This window comes from Lathamus discolor, chromosome 3, assembly GCF_037157495.1.
Source record: "Lathamus discolor isolate bLatDis1 chromosome 3, bLatDis1.hap1, whole genome shotgun sequence".
Lineage (NCBI taxonomy): Eukaryota > Metazoa > Chordata > Aves > Psittaciformes > Psittacidae > Lathamus > Lathamus discolor.
In genome coordinates, this window is record NC_088886.1 from 31,874,997 (window position 1) to 31,898,763 (window position 23,767).

The window sequence follows — 23,767 nt, forward strand, 5'->3', positions numbered from 1 at the left end:
AACAGATTTCTGAAGACACATTGTTTATCTAGATTAGCATTGCTCTTCCTGCAGCTTCTCACTGCTGCTAAGAAATGCAAGTATGGATCAGAGCACAGCTATTACGTATATATGTGCTGGATATATATTAGGACATAATAAGCTTCCAAGGGAGTTCTTAATTTGGGTACAGACTATGTATGCTAATTATATGGTAACAGTCTTGACAATTAGCATGCATACTTTTAACTTGCATTTCTGATTGCAGTAACAAAGCCAGTGTTGCCGTCTTCTCTCACTAACTTCAAAGGCATTGTCTTGATTTAAGAAACGGTGCCCTAAAGCTGTTACAAAAAAGTGGAGCTGTGTTACTGTGATTGTCAGGCTGCCCACTTAACAAACTGTATGGTAAATGGATGAGCAGCCGCGCTCTCTGAAACGGTTCATGGGAGATCTGAAGTTACAAAAATGCCAACCAGCATTTATTGTCATTGGCATACAACTTAATATTCCCGTAGCGAATACAGCCCAGGTGTTCCAGCATGCTTCCCTAAAATGTCAGAATCCAAAGATACATGGTCCAGATCACAGGCTGTAATACTTAAAGAGAATATAATGTACGTGTCCCAGAGGGAAAAGTAATAACCAGTGGAAGAAATGAGAATAAAAAGAGAGAAAATTTGAGGTTCCCTTGGGTGATTCTGCCAAACCTTGGACACGGGTCTGACATAGGTCATGGGTTACATTTAAAAACATTTAGCACCTTTATCTGCTATCTGCTTGGGTGTTCTCATAAATCCCAGCAGACATTTTAAATCTCTGGAGCGTTTTTGTAAATCTGATTGCAAGTTGTCTTTGAAAACAAGGCTTAAACCCCCAAGTGAGTTAGCCTTTTACAAACTTTAACCCTACAAGGAGAGTCATTAGCATGTGGTTGTGCAACTGCAGTGGGTGCACCCTTTAAGCCTAGCTAGAGCTATACAAGACAACACCCTCCACATAGCTGGGGTTGCCTGAACTGCCTATATCAAAATTAAAGACTGCAGACCGCTGTCTATACTAGGTTGCACTACTGCTTTCCAGTGCCAAGCTATGTTCTATATAGAAACCCATCATCTCAGTGCTGCAGAGCCACAGTCAAATTATAAACATTTGAATCTCTTCCTGGAGGCTGGTTGAGGTCACCCTGTGCTCGGTAGGTGCTGCTGAAGATGACCTACGTTTCCTCCAGAAGGAAATGAAGATGTGTCACATCATACAGGAGCATCATTTATGCTTGGCATTTGGGATAAAACTTAATGTTCTACAATTATAGTGTTGGATAGCTGGCAGAAGTTTTGACAGATAAATACCACGTGTCTTTCCCAGAAGGATTTAATCTTTAATATTGTTTTCGTGCTGGAGGCTTTTCCAAATTCTGTGTATTAGAAATTACTTATCTATGTTGGAAGTGCTGCCTTTAGCCCAATACTGCTGGTGCCATCTACAGCACTGTGGAAAAATCATGGCTGCAGCATTTTGCTTCCATGGAGTTGCTGTTTGATCAAAGAAAACTGTCAGATTTTGCTGCAGATTTCTGCAAAATCACAAAAATTCAGCCTTTGAAGGGCTAAATGTGTGTTAGCTCTTCATCTGCTTGGTGTGCTTTGCGGCTGTTGCCAGATAGTTTCCCTTCTACACCTTTAAGCATGAAAATCTTTGCTGAAATTGCAGGAAATGGTAAAAGTCAAGTGGTGCACGTGGAAAGTCCGTGGAAGAAAAAGCAAAATGGAAGCTGTGAGATGCTAGGGTTGCGCTGGTCCAGAGCCAAGCTGAGGATGGGTACATCCACTTAGCTTCACTCCTCTTTTTTAGTACCTTTATGTTGCTACCTTTTTTAAACTTGAATCACCACCTGCAGTGGCGGTTCTTGTTATGAAGCTAAACTGGTAATAAAATGTAGTATTTATTGTGCTGTTCATTTGTAGCACATGTACAGAGCCAGGTACCCTGAGTCCAGTCAGATTTCCACATAGACAACAAGAGGCCAGTTTTAATCAGCGTCGACATGCCCAGACTTCCTTCAGCGCAGAGACTGGGGAGCAGCTTTTCCTCCATCTTCACCTATTTGAGCCACTCTTCTTTCTTTAACGGAACCTTGGTGAAGCTGTGACATTTCTGTGTCACAGGGGAATCTTGTCCGTCCCTCTGGGGAAAGAGCAAGTGGGGGGTGACTGGATTCATTGCTATTTCATAAGGATACAAATAACATACAAGGTGTAATATATGAGTGGCAAATCTGACTGTGCCAAATGTTCATGTAAATGCAGTGATGTGCTTGATCTGTCTTCTAAGGACTTTTACTGGGCAGTTCAGGCATTGTTCTGATTAATTTTATGAGGAAGAGGAGACAAGTGAGCAATCATGTTGTGAGATCGCAAGTGTCCCTCCTGAAATGGTCTAACAACCATTTAATCTTTATTCCTTGGAGAAATGGCTTTACTAACTGAAAAATCGTGAACAGTAGAGGACTGAGAGGACTCAGTTTTGGAGAAAACGGGTCACAGTAATTTCTAATTCCAAAATAACTCGTATTAGTTAGTATCCACCTCCCTGGGTTCTGTTTCTTGCCACCTAACTTCTGGTCCAGCAGCTTTGATGCGGGCTGTGATATGCTGCTTGGTAAGCACCAACCAACCTCATGCCTGTTGCAGATTCAGCCTGCAGTTCCCCACTGGCTACTGTGTGGCTACCACAAAATCAGGAGTGAAATTTTCAAAAGCCTTTAGAAGCTACATGTTCTCATGTGGTTGAGCCTTCTGGATGCAGAAGTCTTGTCAGTCTTCAGCCCGATAGAGGCTCTGAAGTCCTGCCTGCAGCCGGAGTGGTGGTTGCAGAGGTGGCTGGTACCTTGCGGTGGCTCTTATGGGTGCCTGGAGCTACCAAGATGCGATTGCCCCTTGAAACATGTGTGCGGGATGCCTGTCCCCACATCCATAAACCAGCGTCAGTCTGTCCGGCCAGCTGTACTGCCTAACCAAACCGGCTCGGCTGCAGCTCAGGCAAGCTTTCTTATGCTGTGCTCACACCTCCTGATGGCACTGCAGACGTACTTTTAGGAATGCCAAACAATTCCTTTCTTAGACCCATAATTCAAGCTCTTATTTAATATTGCCCCGTTGTCAGAGGATTTAAGAAAGGTGGCAGTGCTTTATTGGTATTGGTTTGTTGTTGAGGCAGGCGAAGTGATGGTGTTTTATTTTGATTTCAACAGCACACCCATTAGGATCTGAGAGATGGCAGTATCCCCTGGAAACAGAAGAGGGCAGCTCTCTTTTGACAAATGGAGAGTGCATTGACCGTTTTTGAGAATGAAACAGCAGTTGCTCATATCCAGACGAAAGGGCTGCTGGTTTTTTTCATGAATGAATAAAAATAGCACATTATTCCAGGGCCTGTGCTAGTGTAATTAGTGTATAAAATAGCTGGACCTCCACCACCTTCCACAGAGTCCCTGGGTTTTGACTGGTAAAATTAGATTCCTTGTAATTTTATTGCAATGTAATTAAAAAGTAACCAAAGGAATGCAGAATGCAGTCTTCAGAGATGCTCAGCACCAGACGGAATAAAAAGCATTCGGCAGCTCACTGGATTAATAGCCAGTTTCTTTGTTTACTGCCTAAACAGAAAAAGATAATTGCTGTGAATTGTCACTCTGTGCTTGTGGAAAAACGTGGAAAAATCAGATTTGGTAAGACGTTATTGAACCCTCTGACTGTATATTTTTTAACTGAAAGATGTTTTCAATTTGTATTTAACAACAAGTGCATACATTCCAAAACAAAGCATCCTTCTGGAGTGAAATCTTCCTTTGTAATCCAAAATAAGGCATATGTGACTTCTTAATTTTTCAAGCTTCAGTTTTTCCAGTGAAAACAACTACACAAGTTCTACAGGAGTTTACCATGAGGTTAAGTCCATCTGAATTCTTATTTCCTGGCAAATATTCATCTGAAAACCTTGCTCTGGTGAGCATCCCTGAGCCCTGATTTTAGCCATAGAGCAGCTGTACCCAGGCACCAGCACCAGCCTGCCTCCTTAAGCCTGCGTACCTACTTTTCGATGTGTGCAGACCTCACGTAGGCAGTGTAGCCTTGTAGCACAAGAGAGCCAGGTTTTGCATAAGAAATTTCCCACATCTGGTTTGCCACATGATGCCTCTTCCCGGCCCACAACCACCAATCCCCCCTCCCCAGCTCCCTGTGGCTGGGGCCGTGCTGGGGGCATGGCTAGATCCAGAGTCAGTAACCTGGGTATGTTTTTAAAGTCAATATAATCATACTGGTTCACAGGGAAACATGTCCTTGGATGTGCTTCTTACTGAGAGGGACAGTTAATTCCCACCATCCATGGGACTAAACCACACCTGGAAGGGGGGTGGATGTGGGGTGCCTGGGTGGTGCTACCTCTGCTAGCAAAGCAACAAACAAGAGATGGTGCAGTTAGCTGCTGAGGTTGAGGGAGGCTAAATATCCACATGGAACGTACACCTCCCAGAGCCTTTGTTGGTTCCAGTCGGTAGATGATTTGGAAGACTCAGCAGTGACTCCTTCCAGCACCTCCCCAGGGTCACTGTGGCTTTCAGGCTCCTCTGAAAACAACTTTTTTTGTGTATTTGGCTTCAGTAAGGAGCGTTTGAAAAGCAGATTGTCATGTGTTTTTTTTTTTTAGATAGCTCAGAGGCAGAAACAATTAGAGACTCTTTAATGAAACAGTACTGACTGAATGGGTAACCCAAGATGACTACTCTTTTGATGCTGAAAATAATGAGGGCTGCCCTAAGCTTTTAATCAGGAGCTCAACTCTTATTTGCAGATCCTGACAAGGATAGCATCCTTTAGTAACGCTTCTGACAGTTCCAAATGCCTGAAATTTAATATGAGAGCAACGAGAATTTAATGGAAGCACTAATTACAGATGCTGGAATTATTCTGCTGCAATTCAAAACCTCTGATGTGGAGAAACTCTTAGCATGGATGGGCTGTTATCTAATTTCTATGAAGTTTTGCTGTGAAAGGTGACCCTGGCTTTAAGCACCTTCATTCTGCAAGACATGGGCATCTTTCCCTCACATTGACTTCCTTACCTTGCAAAGAATTAGGATGCAAGCAATTAATCCCTCTTGCTCTGGAGACTGTACTACTCATACTCCTCATGTGCTGTTCCATCTATTTCCCCTTTCATGATTAGTCATAATGTCCTGGACTAGCAGGCTTGCATCCAGACCTTTTCCAAAAACACTGCCTGATTATGCAGGTGGATTAAACGCAGATGGCTATAGCAGTTTGTACCTAGGTTGCCACCTCTGCACCAGAAGTAGCTGAAGTGCCCATAAAATAGCTCCTGCTTTGCTGTGCCTTGTAGTCTGATTTATTAGGACAAACTGGTACCAACAATTTGGTGCTGCTTCACGTGGTTATTCAGGTGTTGGTGGTGCAAGGGATGGGGGAGGAGGAGGCCAGACAGCCTCTAGGAGGCGTGAGAGAATGATTCATGGAGAAGAGATGCCTCAGTCTGTAATCCATCCATACTCCTGAGTGAGCATCCCAAAAACCACAGATCTTTGGAAAAGTGATTTGACACTATCAGCAGCCTTACTCATGACTTGCTCCAGAGCCATCTTTCACCCTGCGCTTCCTCCAAAGCTCACAGAGGTCCACAGAGACCCTGCCAGGCCCTTGGGTTCCAGTAGGCTGTGAAAGGTGGCCCCTGCAGTGCAGGCTAGCTCCCTGCGCACCCTGCACTGGTAGGCTGCACTCCTGGCACACGACCCGGCTCTTTGTAGCCTTCATAGTGGTGACAAGATTGTTGCCAGCTCAATGAGATACTCTAGATACCCAGAAGAACCCTATCATCATGCTTCCAGAGGTTTTACTGGGTTTTTGGAGGCTGGCTACATGGCAACAAGCCCACATACCCTCCTTGCATATCCTGAAAATGCTCTCTCTGGCTGTTTAGAGCTCAGGAGAGCAAGAATTAAGTTTTAAGGCTTTAAAGGGAGAGCTCTGATTTTGGACTAGTAGTTAGAGATTGGAGTAAGTCACAGACAGAGGGACTGGATGTGGGTCTCTCTAAACTGTGAACAACTTTCTGATGTGCGTGACTTTTTTCCTGTCTGTCTTACAGACAGCCGTGAAACCTGAACCTTGATATTAGTTCCGAATTTCGAATGGCATTAGATGATTCATCTCTTCTATTAATACAAAAAGTAATACTGTTTTCTGCTTAGCACATAATGCCTTTTGAGAAATAGATGAAGACGCAAGGGACGTAAAAGAATTGTTTAATCTAAGCTTTTTTCTTCAGTCCCATATTTTGTTGCTTTATGGAATGATTACACTCTGGTTCCTGCCCTTCCCCAGTTACTCTGGAGGTGTCGTACCAAGGGAGGAGCTGCCTCGTTCTGCTTCAGTGCCAGTCTCAAAAGGGAGGGGTGTGCATTTTTGTCACAAAGTAATAAATGTCCCTTGATATAACTGAGCAAAGAAAAAGAGGGGAAAAACAACAAGCTGGTTCCACTGTGCTCTATTAACAAGGCAAAGCCACTATCATAAAAATGCCAGCTCAAGCACTGAAAATCGAAGCATAGTCTCAATGATTAAACTGAAAAATCTAATTCAGTCACAGAGGTGGCTTGCAGATTTTCCACCCTATCTGGTCAATGTTCACAGCCATGTGCATAAATACAAATGTTCCCAGGAAACATTGCAATGAATCAATATGCTCTGTGGCAATAAAGATGAAGAAGTTGTTATTACTATGGTAACACTTGGCATGTAATGTGAAATTTGCAGCCGAAAGCCGATGGCCGGTTTTGTGAATTTTTGAGTTCTTGTTACATTGTGAGGACCTTGATAGAGTGACATTTGAACACCTCTTTCCTCCTCCCCTTCCCCTCTGCTAGTAAGAAAGGGAGCAATGGGTCAAAGATGAGTTGATAGAAGTAAAAACGAGAGTTGAGACTTCCTACAGCATTAAATTTTGGGGAAGGGTATCTGTAAACCCAATATTTAGTTCCAAATACTACCGTAAAATAGCATTCTCTCTATGCTTCCCTGAAGACATGGGCCACACACTGACTCTGAGCGCTCTCAACCATATTTAGAGAGAACAAAATTCCCCTGCTGTCAAATGCATGTGCTGCAGACCCCTGCGCTGGCTGAACTTACCCTGGGCAGTGAGAGGTGGTGATGCCGCTCCCAGGACCAGCGAGCTGCTCTGCACGTTACATCCTCCTCAACATGCTGGTTGCCTCCAAACCCAAATTACAAAACTAGTTTCCTTGCTCCTCTCATCAAGGGAGGAGCTCTGCCAAGCCAGTGGGGTTGGCTGGTACTTGGGCTGAACTTTCCCAGGATCATGTCTCTATGTATGTGGGCTCTGTGAATAAATACGTACTCATACAGCTTTGTCTTGGTTTGCTCCCCAATTTCTTTGGGGGTTTTGGCTACATTTGAAATTAGTCTCATGTCCTGGGTTGAGTCCAAGTTCACTGGGCTTCTTTAATATTATACTTGCACCTACCATGGTGGTCACCATGCCCACTAGAGATGGGAGGAAAAGGGGACTTCACGGAAGCTCAGCCTTTTCATTTTCATTTTCCTGTTTGTTGAAGTATTAGGGAATTCTATTAGAGGAAGGCTGACCCCATCTCACACTACAGCTACTAAAAATAATTTTTTTTACTAAAAATAAAGAATTGTGGGTGTTGTGAGTGGGGAAGAATAACATTTTATATAAGCGTCTTTAATGTGCCAGTGGTATGTGGTCTCCAAACAAATCCGTAGTTGTTGTTTACTGGGAGTTTTAGGTGCTATTATAACAGTGGTAAATTGTACAGAAAGAAATGAGTTGACTTCCTGGGACTGTGAACAGAAAGTCCCTTTTCCTTTAGAGCAATTCTTGCTGCTGTTAAAGATTTACCAAAAGGAATCTGCATTTTTCTCAGCACATTATTGTGATTATTTCCCCAGCATGCACAACACTCTTAGTACTTTGTCATTATTTAGTGGATGTGAGAGAGCCTGGTCTGTTTCTCGTTAGAGTCAGTAACTATCTTCCTTAATTAGCATTCGAATTACCATCAGTTTCTTAACGTTACTATCAACTAGGTGACCATGCTCTGTTTGTTTGAATTCTTTGAGGTGAACCAGGTCTGAAGAGGCCAGGCAGGAACCTGAGCAGGAGCCAGACCTCACAGACTTGGGTTGTATCCACTGATGATCACAGGCTCTCTGACATGTTACTGGAGGAGAAGGATGCTCTCTTGAAACAATGGACTCAGCACAGCTGGTTTCATTGCCCTGTTCCAGTCAAATTAATAATTTTCAAGTGTCAGACATTTAATTGCATCTGGGAAATACAATAGAAAAGGGAGTCTTTCCTCCTTTTTCCTCTGTGCTGGACACTAAGAGCTGTAGTGACCTTGGCATGCAGTGAACTTTCACCAAGAGCTGGGCTAAGGCCCAGAAATTAAGCCATGCACATTTCTAAGGTCAATTACAGCACATGGGACCAAATGATAACTGGCTCTAATGCTGCAGCTTGGAAAGCTGGTGTGTAATAGTGCTGGTTTTACTCTGCTCTTGAGAATAAATCAAGGAATTGATGTAGATGTTGAGGTACAAAGGGAGTTTACAACGATTGATGTGTCATTATGACTCCTCCACAGCGCCCAGCATGTGGGATGCAGGACGGTGCAATGCAGGTACTGGGGACTGCAGTTTATGTTTGCTGTGCAAGATTATTTATTCAGATTGGCATCACAAGTATTTGCAGTACTTCAGTCAGAAAAGAAAAAAAAGAGAAAGAATGAATGTATCCTGATGAAGTTAAAGGTAGAACAAACCTGCTGACTGTACTAAGATTTGCCGAAAATTAGCTTCTTCTATCATGGTGATACTTGCTAACAAAACAGACTAGATGATCTAAACCAAAGCACATGGGGCTTTTATAAACCTCCTATGCCTTAGAATAGAAAACTGCTTAGCACTTTTATCATCTTTGCAATTTTCTCGTAACATCCTTCCTCAATCTAATAGAGACTTTTCTCTGGAAATATCTGGTTTAATCTGTGAAAACTCAGGCTGCCACCTATTTTTCTCTGACCCCAAAGCCGATGTTACATTTGCACTATTTAAACTCCTGCCATTTTTATTTTTTTTTCACTATTGCATTTCACAACAGCATGGTACATCTGGATTAATTCTGAATAGGGAAACTAAAGCAGACAAAGCTCTGCTTTGCCCATAGTGACCTCCTTTCTCCATTTCCCTCAGCTGAGTTGAGGGAAAACCCTCTTGACAAGTATAGCAGCTGCTCATGTGGAAAAGTGAACTTTCAATCTATACTTTTCACTTGCTTGTTTTCTTTTCACAACATCTTTTCACAGATAAAAGCATCTGGAAGGAGTGCAGCTAGTGCCACGCTGACAGAGGTTTTCGAGGGCTGGTAGCAGATGGTCCATGGAGGTAAAACCGGCAACTCCAGACCAGAATGAAACTATTATCATTAATTTTAAGACAGAAGTGTCTAAAGGAGATGGAGGGTGCCTGTGTTGCTTCTGAAGAAAGCTCTCAGTCTTACTTATCAACCTTTTTGCTGCATATTGAAGGACAAGCTCCAGCCACTCCAGCACTGTCCAATGTGAAACCATCAGTAAATATAGACAGAACCAGGACTTTTCCTGGAGGACAGAGGACATGACCAGCCACAAAATACTAGCATGGTGCCCAGGCACCACTTCACCTGGACATTTGGCCAGGACTGCCTGTCGAAGCCAGAGATGGGAATTTTGGGGCAAATAGGGGGAGCAGCCTCCCCCTTCATCTTCACCTTTCTGCCATCTTCTTTATTCATTTACATCTCACAACAGATTTAATTTATCTAGATGTGCCAGCTCAATGAAACTTCAGTTTCTTAACTGCTCTGACAATCTCACCTCAGCTGCCGTTTGAAAATGGAAAAAGTCATGCAGCTGAAATGGCCCATTTTGATGAGTATTTGAATGCTTTTTTTGTTTTTTTCTTTTCTTCACATCACAGAAAACTTCAGAAGTTCACCTCAGCACCTGAAGTGCTCATTTCAATTTACATTAATTTCAGACACCACAAAGTGATTCCCTAATAGTTGAAAGCATTGTTAACACTTTTTTTTTTTTTTAATAATAAAGAATGAAGAAAAGGGTCTAAAAGAAATCCATATATTATCCATAATAACAATTCTCAGTGAAGCAAATAGCCTTAATATCCCAATGAAAGTTCTAGCAATAAAATATATACAGTTCCCTCTTTGTTCATTCTTATTTCACACTTTTTATCTGCTGAGCTTTTCAATTTTATGAGCAAGATGAGAAAAATGAAATCTTGGTGCTCGATGCTCAGGAGCAGTCTCATTGAAGAGGACGGTTTCCTCTCTAACTTTGGGTAATCCACCCGCCTTTCACAGATAAGGTGGAAGAGTGGAAATCCTCACCCTGAACAGGGTTTTCCAGTTATAAACACAAGGTCTCGCGCAGAGTCACCAGAGGAGAACTTCAAAGAAGGGTCACTTAAAAACCAAAATTGCAATACGTATACTGACAAAAAGCCAGAACTTTTTTTTTGTTGTTGCTTGGAAAACTGAAAAATGGCTCTAACAGCAATGTGCTTATCCCTCTTGGAATGTGAATGAAGATTAATCCTCTGTCACACGGGGAAAGACTTAGCCTTGAAATTGCTGTTATAGTGACTTAAATTAACATATACATCACGCAGAGTGAATCTTTTTTCCTCTGATTGTGTCCACTCTGGGCACTTTTTACCCCAACTTAATTGACTGCCAATTAATGTAAAGTAGTCACACATTTCTAAGGCTAGCATAGACACTTTCCCACATTAATCTGTTAGCCAGCTGATAATTAGTCCGAGATACCTATCCTCACCAACCTCAGAGACAGTTTTACCTATCAGATATGAGGCACTTGTTACTGAAAACCCAATTACAGCTTCATTTAAAATAACTGAGGAGCAGTGTTTAATTAGTTACATGCTTTATACTCTGGGCAACTGACTATGTATGGACAGGGATGTGAATAGTCCAAGTTATATATTTAGGTTTGCAAAACGTCCCTTTTTTTTGTTGTTGGTTGGTTGTTCTTCCTCTGGTATGAGGGGTTTTATTGCTGCTGTTGTTGGTGCTGGTTTTGTGGTGAATTGCTTTTTTTTTTTAGTTTTGTTTTCTTTTTTCCCCCTCTTTCTAGTCAAGGACAACTCAGAAAATGAAGCAAAATATTTTTCTTCAAATATTGATTCAACCTGAAGTTATTTGTGACTGTCTTTGATAAAAAACATGAAAGCATTTGAAAAGAGCCAGCCTTTCGCATAGCACCTTGCTGTTCTTGCCCACATCTGGTTCATGTATCATCATCTGAAACTGGATGAATGGAATATAGAGGTGCTATTGCATTTACATGACATTTTCCATTCACCCTGTACACAGGCACATGATAATGTCAGGCTAACTACAAGCAAAGGCTCTGTTATGTACTTTCACCATTTTCTTCCACTGTCTTGTAGAGATACCCTACCAGCCACAGAAAAAGCATTATCTCACTGCACAATTGTTCTGCATCTTATAGCACAGCCCTTTACAAAGAGGCACACTGCATATGGTGGTATGTATAGGGAATAAGCAGCTTCACATAAATGCCAAAAATGCGCATTTCATGTCTTGACTCATTTCTGAGCACAACCACCCGCTTACAGCTGCCTAACGATGAATAACTATGGTTGAGCCAAGCTAGTCATTGAACGAGATAAAAAGGGCCTGGCAGAGCCTTCTGCTTTCTGCTTGTAACCTCCCCACTTCCCAAAGCACTGGTGACTAAGGCTTAGATCTTGAACAACAGCAGACATGTTGCCCAGTGCTGTTGTGACAGATGCTGCAAAACCACTGGGGCCTCCTTTCTTTGCCTGATCAAAGCAAAATATTAAAGCAAGAGAGATCAAGTGGATTATTCTGCTCCCAGAACCCTTGTTGAATTCATTGCCTCAGGACCTGCACTGCGGTGACTAGGTCTGCTGGGCACACAAAGCCTCCAAACCCTAGTGAATATTTCATAATGGGGTTATTGCAGGCATGCTCAGCAGGGTCTAGCTACCACAGGCTGTACAGGGCTGACCAATCTTTCAGTTCCAGTCATACCAAATATACATTGATCATACTAGAGGTGGAGAGTACATTGTCTGGAGCTGATACTGCAATACAGGCAGCAAGGACATTCATAGGCATCTCCACCCCTCAACTAACGATAATAAACAGAACTGTCACCCTTCACTTGCAAAGATGAGCTTCAGCTTTGTGATTTCCCCCAGAGTCTCTCCAAGTCTGTAGATAATCCTGTGGCTTAAGGAACAGAAGCTTTTGTCAGGCTGGTTGGAGAAAAGCTCCTATACACATTGAAAGTGTCTTAATCGAGGTCACTAAGTGCCAGAGCAAAATAAATTGAACTTAAGGAGAAAAAATTGCTTTTATTTTCAGGAAGAGTAGATACTTTCTATTGATTTTTTATTTTCCTCAGGATTTTACAGTGAATCCATAAGGCAACTTTCTCTTGGAAACAAATGGACTACATATTATGCACAATCATGTAATCTAGCAGATCTATTTAAAAAGAATAGGAGCTGATTGAGTTAGCTTTCTGTAATTGAAAAGGGGCTTGGCTGTACCACTCTTTTTGCAAAGTAATTTATCTGCTTCAAAGTTAGATCATCAGCTGTAGTTAAACCTCATTCTGTTCTCAAGATGTTTGTCTTGTGCCTCCAGTCTAGGCTTTTCCTAAACCACTCTGAGCTTAACTTTTAGCTTAGGTTTGCACAAACTTCAGTGAGTTAAATCAGAACTAGGGATGAGCTCTGCTGCTACTCCAGTGTAACTGCTACCTCAACTCCTGACCCATGGCAGTGGATGGTGCCAGGGCAGCTCCTGGGAAATTGTCCTTAAACAAGTGACACCAATGAAAAGCATAAGCCGTGAGCAGGTTTGCTTTCTTACTGGGGAAACTTCTTGAACCTACAGCCATCCACATCCTATTGCCCTTATTGTCTCCCATCTGGACAGCGACACAGACTATGCAAAGAGGTAGAGTAATTTTTGGACATGTAAAAACACTCTCAATTTCCCATACTTACAGAGAGTACAGCATCCCCAAATCTTTCATTACTACTAACTATCTGTCTTTGCACTGGGTTTTTTTTCTCCACCACCACAGGTCTCAGATGTTAGCTATTCTACTGCCCACTTATTTCCTCTTAATATCCTCCCTCATAGACAGAGGTTAAGCCTTAGAAAAAAACGTCCCAAAGGATTGTCTTTCTTTTCTGCCTACTCACATGAATCAGCAAGAGGGTCCCATGAGCAGGGCTGGGAGAGGAGCAGGTCAGTGCTCAGGGCACATACCCAGGACCCCGTGCAATGGTAATGGGGAGAGCTGAGCATCCAGCACTCCAGGGACACTTTGATGTGAGGAGAACATCAGTTCCTAGTTTTCACTCCCATCAGCTCAGGCTGGTTCTGAGGACTGTGGCACGCTGCTCCCTCTTACATTAGTCACATCTCTCCTTGTGAGAGCAAAGCTCAGTGAGGGCCCTGGGCTGTAACACCAGAGGAAGACTGGGGTATCCTCAGAGCACAGCAGTTTACAGACAGCTCAAACTATGATCACACCAGTAGAGAGTGCCTAGGAGGTCAATGTCACCCACCTGGGCAAGGAGCTGGGATGTCATGCCTTCAAAAGCTTGAACAGCAACATTGTTTTGCAGTGAAGAGGAAAAAGAAAAAAAGCTGATAAAACATCCTCACTCCCAGCAAGGTACAGCAGCCCTTTAACTCTGAGCCAAGTTGATATAATCCATGATATCTATGGATCAGGACAAACAGAGCCAAACCAGCAGCTGCTTTGCTGGTTGTCACCTTACCTGCAGGGCAGGCTGCAGAGCTGGGGTGGAAGGTCCAGAGCTGCCCAATTCCCAGGATCCACGCTGGGTCCATGGGCTCTCCCCAGAGATGCTCAATGCTGTCTGAGGACTGAAGGATACTGACCACATGGGTGTACTGCCAGACCCTGACAGCAATTCCTGATTTGTAGCCTTGGGGGAGAAAAAGCATTCAGAAATCAATATTAGTGGATTTAAAATGAAGTACTAAATCATCTCACCTTCAGTCACAGCAGATTTACTCCAGAATGATTCCTACAAAAAATTTCTTGGGTTTTAATACAAGGCGATGTGGTGAGTACAGCATTACAGCAGGAAAAAAACCTAAAAAAAAGAAGGAGTAACAATTCCCTCTCTCTCCTCAAATCTATGTAAAGCCCTCCAGATTTACCTCACAGGGAGTTAATGGTGAAAGTATAATGATGCAACATTTGTAGAATAAATCCTTTTGCATTACTGTTGCATGTGGCATAGATACAATAACGATATCATACATCAACTGTGGTGAGTCTATAAATATATGAATAGAGAATGAACTGCAGGGTTTTTTCCCCTTTTGGCTGTGGGACCAGGTGCCCATAGATTTAATCAACGTACACTTACATGTTACTGTAATGCAAGTAAATCTTTTCCTGTACGAGGAGTAAAACACCTGTGATAGACAAAACAGCAATATAAATACTTTATCATTTCAGCTACAGCTGCTCTCTAGCTCTTGTGCTGAATTCTAAGAGATAGTAAACCCCGTAATCATTTCCCTCTTCTACAGCTTGTAGCCAAAACATAATTACAGTAAAGCACCAAGCTTTGCAAAATGAAACAAGCGAAATCATGACCCCTAGCACTACACACAGGATGGGACAGGAATGAGCTTAAGGATAGCGCTACTTCCTTATGGAGCTAGGTGATCCAGACCCTACTTCTGGACCATGGGGAAATAGCTCTATGCTCTAGCATTAATCCATAGTAACACCATAAAACCCCATCCACTCGCCAGGAACAGAATCAAGTATGCCTAGATCCAAGGACAGAGCCTAAATGCAGCAGCTGTTCCAATGGTCAGGTGTGGATGGGGGTGTGTGTTGGGGGAAGTAGGGGTGTCCCAGGTAAGGATGATCAGTGTGATTGAGGCCTATTGGTGCATTTAGGGTCCTACTCTTTAAAAGTACCAGAGGTAGGAACAGTTCTTCATTTGAAAGGGTTTAGTTTTGTCTGTAGTGTGTGCTCTGTTTCCTGGTTCTCAGCTGCGCTTCCCAGGTATGTACCATGCTATAGCAAGCATAAGCAAGTCTAAAGTCTGTTGTCTGATGCCCTTAAGCCTCCTATGCTATAACTGTGGTTAGAGAAGGAGCTGCTGGTGGAAAAGCACTTCTGACAGAGCTTCAAGGGAGTTATTAATTTCTTCAGTTGTAGCTATAAACCATTGATTTGGTTAAATCAGTTCTTGTTAGAGACCCTAGGTAAAGATAGCACAGCCAATCTGGCAGGCTGTTCGGCAATATGGAGGTGTTCCTTCAGACGTGAAATCTGCTTACTAATGGAAAAGGTAATGGATGGGCCCCAACCCGCCTGTCTATGGTCTCTTGTTAGGTGCCTTTGGCTTTGTCCAACTGTTGTGAAGAATGTATGACTCTGATAGAGTTATGTGGGTGGACTGGCAGCTCTGGTGTGTAAGCTGGATAACACCAAAAGTGTAGGTAATGCTTGTGAAGAATCAGGAGCTGTGTGAGCATGGAAATAGTAATAGGTGGCCAGGTTTTACTAAAGTGTCTGTGTTACGATAGGTAATGCCCCAGCACTGGCTTTATTCTCCCCATGGGTCTAAATGGCATGAAGAGTCAGGTTTGCAACTGGAGGAGAATTATGAGCTCTTTCTGAAATCTGGCTGTGATCTAGGCTTTCTGGTCAGTACTGGGAGGCCATGGCATCAGCAAATATACTGTGGTAAATGCTGGGCTGCCTGTGGTCCCATACGCAGTTTCTTGTAGGAAGTCACTGTCCAAGCTTGGCCATGAGGCTTGCTCCCTTGGACTCTCTCCACTTCCATGTGACAAATAGCTCCCACCAGTGAGTGTCAGAAATTTTGGTTGTGACCACATTTATACACCAGTGAATTCTTCCTTGAAGAAGCTTTAAAAGAGTCAAACTCCATACCCTGATGCACACATTTTATTTAGTAATTAAAGGCTCTTATCACATCATGCTCTGGTTTAAAAATAGTTCAAAATTTCCCCTGGACTAGAGAAGATTAAAGTAATTCTTAAGAAAAAAGTCATTCAAATATGCTAGAGGATATGCTTATGCATTTCCTATCAGTTCTGAAAGCTGGGTGGAGAGACCTTTCTAAGAAGAGCTGGAGGAGAGAATCTGGAGAGACAAGGTCAGCGGGAGAAAGGGGAGAAGAGGAAAGAATCACAGTGATGAAATTGTCATTCTTTTCTTAAAAACAAAAACCTAAATCTAAACTCACTTGGCATCCCAACTGGATAGATGTGGAAGGACACCCCTAGTGAGGAGAAATGTACAAAGGTAGAAGGAAAAGGGGTTGAAGTTTCACTATAGCTTGAAGCAAACCACTGTGAAGAGCACAGGAGAGCTGGCAGTACTACTGGGGCTTGTTCTTATCCGGGGCTTGGTGGTCGTGTTTCTGGTGCTCTTTGCTACACAAGACTAAATTCCATTTTAGCTCCAAAAACAAGGAAATGAGGGTGGGTTTTGTAAAAAGAGAAACCTCTCTTCTATCTCACCCCCTGCATTCCAGGACATCCTCTGGGGGCTCTCTTGCCCAGCATCTGTAAAAAACACCAGCATCTCTATGGACCATCCATAATTCTCTACTGAGAAGCCCAATCCAATAAGATAATCAAAGAATATAAATGGGCATTTATTTATTTACTATTCCATTAAGTCAGATTGACAAATAAGAAGAGGAAGGGTACCCCATGTGCTGGTGATGCATGGCTGGGGTGGACCATGTGTGAGGAAGGAGCGCTCCTCCAGCCCCAGCTTGAAGCCCCCCCTCCCTGCTGCACTGCACAAGCCAGTGATATGTGCCGTACACATCACCCAAATTACATGCACATCTGTTCCAGCACCAATTAGTCATGTGATATTCAAAACATCAAATATTCTTTCCCTGCTTATCAACACTGCAATTATGGCCTGTCAGGGTTTTATGCTCTTCTTAAAATAAACACCCAAATGTTCACATTAACCCTTCAGCTCTCTGCTGCTGCAGGATTTCACAGCAGCTCATGGGGTAAGCAGGGATCACAGGGCTCCTGTTTTGGGGCAACATGGGGGAGAAGGGCAGTGACCCGTGCAATGCCAAGGGCTAGATTAGGACCTAACTCTCAATTAGCTACTCAAAGGCTTTCATAATATGTCACCTTTTCTGGAGTACCTGTTTGTATATATACATATATATATATACACACAGACTCAATATACTGAAACTACTGTGGTCACAAGTTTTGAGTCATCCTGGAAAGAGCTGATAATTTTTTTCATAAACCATTTTTTTTTGCCCCAAAGATGTGTTTTTAATGGGTAATCAAAGTTTTACAAGAAAAAACCCTACATTTTAAGGGAATTTGTTTCCATTTTGTTTAGCAAAATCCAATTTCCTTTTGATCTGTCAGCCAAAGATGTTCTTGCTTTTGGTTTATAAAAAGGGAATGAAAACAAAAAAGATTTAAGTATTTTTTTTTTTTGAGAAAAACAGAATTTCTTTCTGCTATTGCACACAGGAAAACAGAAGTGCTTTGTTTTCTCAGCTTCCTGCAGCCTGAGCCCACATTAGTGCTAATTGACATTGGGTGTGCAGCACTGGGTACACCGCAAAACCTTTTGTCTGGGCAGGGGTTGCAGAGAATTTTTATGCTTCATTTTCGGTGACCATACAGGTCGTCTGTGCTGGGCTGCACCACTCACAGCCGCTGCTGCCTTCCTCAAGCTGTTATCCTCCCGTGACTGGTGCTAAGAAGACAAGGAAGCCTTGAGGTGCTTTGGAATCACAGAGAGGAGAGGTCAAGCTTTGCTGAAGTACGTGCAGCAACTACATGCAGTAGCTTAGTGCTGCAAACTGAATTTTTAAGATACAAATGATCTGGGTCGTGTCTCCCAGGCCACCTCTGCTTTTATATGGGTTGAGTTCGGCAGCCAGTGTTCAAGGAAAACCATTGGCTATGTCAGGACCAAAGGTCACTGACACAGCCAGCCCTGGGAAACCTGCCCTGCTCCCATGTTAGGAGGTGCTAGGGTCTCTGGCTGCTTTTTGGGCTTTGAATTCCCCACTAAATTCACCCCAAAGCTGATTAAGTAAATGAGCAGAGAAAGGCTGCAGGGGAGGTCATGTATGAATATCGGCTCTGAGTGACAGACCCAGCTCTGTTCTCACCTTATCAGTGACCTTTCTCTACTTTTTATGCCCATTGGCTTTGCTCTGCAGTGTTTTGTTTGGAAATTTGAAACTGTATAGCACAATGCAGTTAATAGCGATGTGCAAGCTTGGTTTTTTCATTATTCTCTATTGCTGCTTAATGACCTAAACATCTTGAACAGTTTTGATAAGGTGGCTGAGGTGTATAGATTAAATTCTTGGAGTGTCTGCTGTGAAGGTCTCTTAGCAATGAGCAATGACACAGCTAATCTGCAGCTCTTAGGGGCTGGGACATGCTGCAGCAATGTGGGGAACCACAGCCCTGCTCAGGTAGAAGTCCTCCTGTATGGGTGCATCTTCAGCATCGGCTTCTGCAGCAAATATTAATGTAAAGCGAAGAAGAGAGGTGGTGGGATTTGTTTGCACTGGGAAGGTCAGCTGTGTCCCAGCCTGCTCTTTATAGATGTCCTGGAGGCTTCTCATTGCCCAATTTTTTCTCAGCCTTGTGCTTACTTATTTCTTGAAGGTAAGAGTTTGCAGCTGGTTTTTATCTTGAATGGCTGCACTAACCCAGTGCATTCCATTGCAGCCATTTAGGAACAGTCACCCAACCTGCACTTTTGCATCCATCTTTCCAAAAAGAAAAAAGGCAGTAGTCTCATTATTTATAAGAATGTCTCAGGAATTTGTATTTACAAACACCCCTCCTGCTAGTATCCTTTGGAGGATAACGTTTTGAAAATTTGCTTTTCCTCCAGGAGCTGTGTTGGGTGCTGCCTCATGCTAGCTATTGATCAGATCTGGAAGTGAAGCTTATGTACAGGTCTCTGCTGTTTTGGCCAGGTCATATGGTTGGAAACCGATTTACAGGTCCTTCAGCCTGCCTGACTCTACTTGGTGGCTCCCTGGCAGCAATGTGGCAGCTATGGTCCAGAGGCTGAGGGAGAATGCTGCTAAAGAAGGGTATCAACCCAGCCCAGTGCCTTGGTAAGGGTGGCAGCGCAGCCCAAACAACTCTGCTGTTTAACAAATGTTTCTCTGCTTCTGAAGAGCTATCAGCCATTCAGGAGATGAATTTGCAAAATGGCTTTAGAGCAGCCTCTAAAGATGCTGGCTGTAACATGTCCCTGCTCTTCTGGCTCTTCCAAAACCCGAGTTTTGTATGTGTCTGGTATTTCAAATGCAACTCAGTGAGGCAGAATGCACCTGTAGCTGTTCAATTACCTAAGCCTGCACTGCAGTAGGAGCCAGGAATGGCAGCCTGTATTTTGAAATATTCACAAAAGTTGCATCTCCAAAAAGACATGGGCAAATTGTGACTCTAAGGACACACACTCAGCGTCTGGCTTTGAAAATGTGCCTTTATAAGAGAACTATATATTACCCATTGACTGAGCACAGTGTGCCTCAGTTGCCCCTCTTGCATGGGCTAACTCAGCTCTCTGGCAAGCTCTGGCATGTGCTGCTCTGCCCCTCACATCCCCACAGCACCTAGCTCCAGCCCTTATCTGCCCCCCTGGGACACACAGGCAATTGAAATAGCCTAATTCAGCTTTCAAACCTAAAACATTACCCAGCCTTCAGGCGCTTTCCCTGCTGAGCTGTTATTGCTGCAGGGTCTGCTCCATGCCAAAACCAATTGCCCTTGACAAAGCTGAGCACAAGTCTCCCGAACCAAATGGAGTGGGCCTTTCCTTGGCCTCTCCACTGTGCTTTTGCTCTGTAAACCCACATCCCCAGAGGCTGAAACTCTGTGAATTCTTTCCTTGTGCCCAATAGCACAGTTGTGTGTGCTGGGGTGTTCAGAGTATGAAATACCTTCTCTGAGTGTGATAACTGGAGCCTGGAATTTATTGTTGTATGCAACAGTCTGGTTTGTGGTTTCTCTCAACACGACAGTTCAGGTTAGTGCAAACACCACAGCTGAGTGATAACTTGCTTTGATAACAAAATGGCATTTGATTTGTTTATGATAGAAAATGAATGAAAGAAAGAAATATGTTTCTTTGCATTTCAACCATAAAATCCTTATCTGAAGAGGTCAAATGCCCTCATTTGTATCTTTTAAGGCAAAATGTTACTGATACTGTCACAGCATGCCTTTGAAAATTTTGGGATAAGAAATACTATAATCTGATAGAAAAATATTTTGCTGAAAAATCAGTTATCTTGCTTCTTTGAGAAATTTCTCAGATACCTGTAGAAAGGCATGGGAAGGTGGAAGCCTTTCAATGGCTGTATACAAGGACACAGCTGCTTCTGAGCTTCCCGAGTGGTCCAGACCAAGCTGAAGGGTGCAATCCTGCAAAGCTGTGTGTGGTACCTGGAGGAAGTGAGGACTGATGTTGCTGGGTTGCTTGCTGCTATGCTCTTTCAGTGGCTGCTGTCGCCTTGTTCTCTGGGTATGACTGGACCTTTGGTTCTGAGCTCTTATACTACTGCGATTTAGCACAGGGAAAACTCCCATTGCCAAATCCACTAAATTTGAACAGTGATTTTTTTTTTTATTTCTTTTTTCCCATAACCATGCAAGAGTGATTTAAGTATCAATATGTAGAAGCTTGGCTTGAATGAATCACGCAACCTCTTCATGCTCAGTAGCACTGTCCTTGCTGGTTCCCAGGGCAGAGGTGGTGCACTGGCAGCAGCCGCAGGAGGCACTGGTGTGGCTCAGCTATGAACTGAGTTGCCTCATCTCAGCTCTGGATCCTGTTGCTCACAAATTCCCAGTCCAGCCTGGCAGAGCTGGAGCTTCTAGCTGCTGATGTGTGCTTAGATATCTGAGTACAGCAAGGATCCTGTTATCAGTGCTTGTCACTTAAAAAGCATGGGCAAACACTCACTGACTGCTGTTGGCAGGTACATAATTAACCTTGCTAATCAGCTTCTCTCTGAGGAAAGATCTGTACTGCTCCTGCAGGGAATTCATTTTTTACTTCAGGATGATTGAAATTCATATACTTCAGTACTTTAGCATTCCCCTGCTGAGTGTTCAGTTGGACTGGAGCGGGAGGGATTTTTTTCTTTAACTGTCTGCCCAAGCAGGACAGAATTGCTCTGTGGAAGCTGGTATCTCCATGCAAAACTGATCTGGGCTGGGAGCTGCTGGAATAATTAATTTATAACATTGAAGGAAAAAGAAGGAAAGGAAGAGAAGGGGTCAAAATATCCAGGGAAAAGCACCAAGTGAACTAAAGGAGGAAAGAAAAATAGGATTCAGAGTGGGGTTTTGTGGAGCCCTGGAGTTTGCCTGCATTGTGCTGTCAGTTGGTCCCATGGGTCCCAGTCTAATGTGGGTCCTCCTAACTCATGTGGTTGGTTAAAACTCAAAGGTAAACTGAGTTGGAGAGCACTGGTGTCTGTCCCAAATGCACAGGGCAGGCTGGGTTGGGAGAGGAGGCTGGAAAAAAATGGGTTTAAGTCATTCACTGCCAAAGATAGGATTGGAGGAGTAGATGCTGCCTGGTGAGCCCCTTGGCAGCACCCAGCCCTGGGGTACACATCCCAGCAGCAGGAAAGTGGTTGGACTTTGGCTTTAAAAACAAAACTGGGCCCAAACTGTGGATGTATTAAACTTGGAACTTCTCATTACTCATTCTTCCAGAAAACATCCTGTGGAAGAAACCTTTCTTAGCTGCGACATGATTAGTTGCAAACCCCTTCTGCAAGACACACCTCTATTTTGCCGATTGAGCCACCTTCCAGAAAACCCTAAATTTGTGCTAAGACAGACATTCTACCCACAAGCACAGCATTGCATCAAAAGGAGCATAACCAGCAGGTCGAAGGAGGTGATCCTGCCCCTCTACTCTGCTCTTGTAAGACCTCACCTGGAGTATTGTGTGCAGTTCTGGTGTCCTCAACATAAAAAGGACATGGAACTGTTGGAACAAGTCCAGAGGAGGGCCACAAGGATGATCAGGGGACTGGAGCACCTCCCGTATGAAGATAGGCTGAGGAAGTTGGGGCTGTTCAGCCTGGAGAAGAGAAGGCTGCGTGGGGACCTAATAGCAGCCTTCCAGTATCTGAAGGGGACCTATAGGGATGCTGGGGAGGGACTCTTCATCAGGGACTGTAGTGACAGGACAAGGGGTAACGGATTAAAACTTAAACAGGGGAAGTTTAGATTGGATATAAAGAGGAAATTCTTTCCTGTTAGGGTGGTGAGACACTGGAATGGGTTGCCCAGGGAGGTTGTGAGTGCTCCATCCCTGGCGGTGTTCAAGGCCAGGCTGGATGAAGCCTTGTGTGGGATGGTTTAGTGTGAGGTGTCCCTGCCCATGGCAGCGGGGTTGGAACTAGATGATCTTAAGGTCCTTTCCAACCCTAACTATTCTATGATTCTATATGCATTTACAGGCTATATTTATGCAAAGAAAGACACTATGTTTTTGAAGGTTGTCCTTATGCCAGACCATCACATATATAAAAAAAAAAAAGGCCATCCGGACATGCAGATGTGGCTCCCCAGCTCTCTAGAGTGCTGGTTTGAGGCATTACTGGTGCCCCCATTACTTTTACTCGCCACCATTAGCACTGCAGGAATGCACTTGGCATTGTGTGTCCAGGAATGGCAGTGTGTCCAGGAGCTTGCTCTCCCAGATTGGCTGTGGCCTGAGAGTTGCTCTGTTTAATAAAATCATCGCTCTTTCTAAGGAATTTTCCCTAGCTGAATTTATCAGTTTAAACAGCTTAATTAGAAGGCAGTCAAAAGCCTTTAAGGGCGCTGCCTTTCATCACAGATGAGAAGGTGAATGATGTACAAACAGATGGCAGAGGTATGAAAATAGCACTGAAAATAGACCCCCGCCAAAAAAACAAAATCCCAAGAAAATATCTACCTCTTTCCGAAGTGTTACCCAGACAAGCCTGGCATGGCAACTCAGCCCTGTGTACCATGGATGAGCCCTTGGCTGATGAGTTAAAATTGCTTCCTTGTGGCTGGCAGATCATAAAAAAGGTTTTGTGGTTGTACCCTGTGCAGTTCCCACCCTGCAGGGATTCAGCCCTGCTGAAAAGCATCAAGACCCAGCCAGCCCAGCGCTTCAGGCCACAGGGAAAGTTTTTTACACTAGAAAATCAGCCATAAAGTTGCTGACTTGGCAACTGTAAGGTAGCTTCAGCTGTGTATGTCAAGGCTCAGCTGTACTCAGTGCTGTAAAACCAGGGCAGAAGATGGCTTTGTGCCCAAAGAGCTCATGGTCTGCAGTGGGAGACTCCCAGATGGACATGGTATGGGGAGCAAGCAGCTGATGCTGGTTAGGATGGGAGAGATGACTTTACTGCAGGATAATTTTCTGTGTCACTGACTTGTTCTATGAAAGGGAGCTCTGGGACATGCATGAAATTTTGCTGGTTTTAGTGATTTCAGTCTCCTGCTTCCTTCTTTTTACAA

General features: G+C 43.6%; 2 long non-coding RNA genes across 5 annotated transcripts in view; one reads left to right on the forward strand and one right to left on the reverse strand.

The window, feature by feature from the left end:
• Positions 1–12,632: 12,632 nt before the first annotated feature.
• LOC136010910 (uncharacterized) lies at positions 12,633–14,618 on the reverse strand. The gene is made up of 3 exons (XR_010611059.1): positions 14,595–14,618; positions 13,974–14,144; positions 12,633–13,792 (listed from the first exon to the last, which is right to left on the reverse strand). It is a non-coding gene; the product is annotated as an uncharacterized LOC136010910 (long non-coding RNA).
• Positions 14,619–15,191: 573 nt separating this feature from the next.
• LOC136011941 (uncharacterized) overlaps positions 15,192–23,767 on the forward strand; it is a 29,353-nt gene continuing 20,777 nt past the window's right edge. For all 4 annotated transcript variants that reach the window (XR_010611516.1, XR_010611519.1, XR_010611518.1 and 1 more), the window contains exons 1-2: positions 15,192–15,248; positions 17,897–18,035. This is a non-coding gene — a long non-coding RNA (uncharacterized LOC136011941). The remainder of the gene's footprint in view (positions 15,249–17,896; positions 18,036–23,767) is intronic.